Below are 2,616 nucleotides of genomic sequence, written 5' to 3'. Positions count from 1 at the left end.
ATTTTGTTTTGTGCCTATTGCTGGTAAGTCCAATTTTTCCAGAAAATTACTCAAATCCTCTTCCCCTGCCGATGGTGGTTGTGCATATAGATTTTTGTAGTATTGCTCAAATGTTCTTTGTATTTCTTCTTGTTCATATAAAATTGTATTGGATAGTGGATCTCTTACTTTATGTATGCTACCTAATGTTTGTTGTTTCTTAATGCGCCTAGCCAAATTTTTTGTAGCTTTCGGACCCCCCTCATAGTACGTTTGTTTAGTAAATCTAGCCTTCTTTTCTACCTCCTCCCATAAACTCTCATCCATTTCTTTCCTGGTTTCTTTAATCAGATTAAATACATCTGGGTCATTTGTTTGTTTATGTTGTTGTTCTAAATCTCTTAGCTTCCTTATTTGTTTATTGTATGTTTCTAATCTTGCTTTTTTCATAAATGCTGTGTAAGAAATCATTTTCCCCCGTATTACTGCCTTCAGGGCATCCCAAAGAATTACTGGATCTACTTCACCATTATCATTTTTCCTCTCTATATCGGATTATCTCCTCTTTTACTTCACCAACTAGACCCTTGTTATTTAATATTCCTTCATTAAGTCTCCATAAAGTATTGTTCTTTTTGCTGTCCAGATGGATCTTAAGATAGATTGCGTTATGATCGGAAACGTCTGAAACTCCAATCCTACACTCTTTCACTCTGTGTAGTTCTCTCTTATTCATTAGTATATAGTCAGTTCTGGAATAAACACCATGTGGTATTGAATAATGAGTATAATCTTGATCTAAGGGATGAAATTCTCTCCATACATCTACAATTGCCATTTCTGACATCATGGTGTTCATGTACCCACTGATTTGTTTTTTATTTACTATTTTTATTGCTTGTAGTATCCATCTTATAGTTTAACACAGCATTAAAGTCCCGCTACATATCAATATTCCCTCTGCTTCCAAGTTAATGAGATCAAATATTTTCTTAAAGAGTACTTTATCGCTTTCTGGAGGGACATATACATTGAGTAGTGTGATTAACTGGTTTTCCAATTTGCCCTTTATCATTAAGTATCTTCCTTCTTTATCCCCAATTTCCTCCAACAATTCAAACTTTACACTATTTGAGATCAATGTCATAACTCCTCGTTTATGCCTTTCTCCAAATGAGGAGGAAAATGAGTTTCCATACCCTAATTTTTTGTACTTTCCATGTCCTTTTTTTGTTAGATGTGTCTCCTGTAAGAGAATAACTTGTACTTTTTCTTTTCTAAATTTATTTAGGACCTTATCTCTCTTTTTGATATTATTTAAACCATTGACATTCAGTGATACCACAGTTATAACCTTAGACATTGTTTGTATATCTTGGTTTGAATCTCTGCCTCTCCACTTGAACTATGAACAAGAACTAAACTAACAAAAACTCTGAACTTCCGACTAAATATGGCTCATATTCCCAAGAGGCCCTGTCCCCCTGCTGGAAAGGGAGGGGGGTATCCTTTTATGAAGAGGGCCCCCCGCTAGTGGTTTTGGGCAAACCTGTGTTGGGTTTCCCCGACCTGCTAGGCAAGTCCAACAGTCCCTTGTTTGGTGGATCTCCCTGTCGTTATTTAGTCAAACTTTAGAGAAGACTATAGTCTCTTCCATCTCCCTTCTTTAATGAGCAATTTATGCCCCCGTTACCTCCGCGTCCTCAATGTCCTCCTCTTTGAAACTCCTGCAGCCGTTCCCTCGCTCGGCTACTCGCGTTCTGACCAGAGCCCGTAGCGGAGGTCCCGTCGTCCGTCCCATGCTTCTTCCCGATGCGCTGCCAGGGTACCGCCGTCTGGATCCTCTCCTCGGTCGAAGGTCTGGTGTCGTTCTTGTTCTTCATCTCCAGCCCTCGTCTCCTCATGACTATTGCAGCTTCCTCCGCGTTGTTGTAAATCTTGATCCCATCTGACCAGTGAATCCGTATTTTAGTCATTGGCGTCTGGAAGCGGATCTTTCGGTCTTTCAGAGCCTTTTTAATCTCGGAGTAGGATTTGCGTTTTTCTATTACCTAGGTGGGGTAGTCATGGTCGAAAAATATTCGCTTCCCCTCGACTTGGATTTTCTTTTTCCATGCTTTTGTCAGAATTTCTTCTTTGGTTTTATATTTAAGAAAGTTAACCACTATGGACCTGGGATTAGCTTCGGGTGGAGGTTTCTTTCCGAGGCTTCTATGAGCCCGTTGGATCTGCAACTCGGTTCCGGCCGGTAGGGCTAGCTCACGATGTAGTAGCTTCTCCACCATTTCTTGGACTAATTCGCCGTCTTGTTCAGCCACGTTGTAAATTCTCATGTTGCAGCGCCTGCCGTGTCCTTCCAATTCCGTTAGCTTCTCTTGTAGTTTTCTCTGCTGTTTTAAGAGGTTCAGAATGGCGTCCCTCCCTTCCGTGTTGCCCTCTTCCAGCTCTGCTATGCGGCCCTGCGCCTCAGTCATGTCCTCTTGTTGTTTCTGTATTTCCGCATCATTCTGTGCCACTTTTTTCTTAATTTCTTCTTTAAAGCCCATAAATTCTCGCTTCACCTCCTCTTTGAACTCGTCTTTGAATTTTATGAGATTCTCCTTCACCTCCTTTTTAAAGTCTCGGATTTGCGCCCTG

General features: G+C 40.7%; 1 protein-coding gene across 1 annotated transcript in view; it reads right to left on the bottom strand.

Moving 5' to 3' along the window:
* qsox2 (quiescin Q6 sulfhydryl oxidase 2) overlaps positions 1-2,616 on the bottom strand; it is a 49,228-nt gene that overhangs the window by 43,001 nt on the left and 3,611 nt on the right. The gene's annotated exons all lie outside the window — the stretch shown is intronic.

The sequence above is a fragment of the Poecilia formosa genome, unplaced genomic scaffold (genome assembly GCF_000485575.1).
Source record: "Poecilia formosa unplaced genomic scaffold, Poecilia_formosa-5.1.2 Scaffold473, whole genome shotgun sequence".
NCBI lineage: Eukaryota > Metazoa > Chordata > Actinopteri > Cyprinodontiformes > Poeciliidae > Poecilia > Poecilia formosa.
The sequence above is the reverse complement of the archived record's forward strand: the minus strand, read 5'-3'. Positions and strand labels throughout refer to the sequence as shown.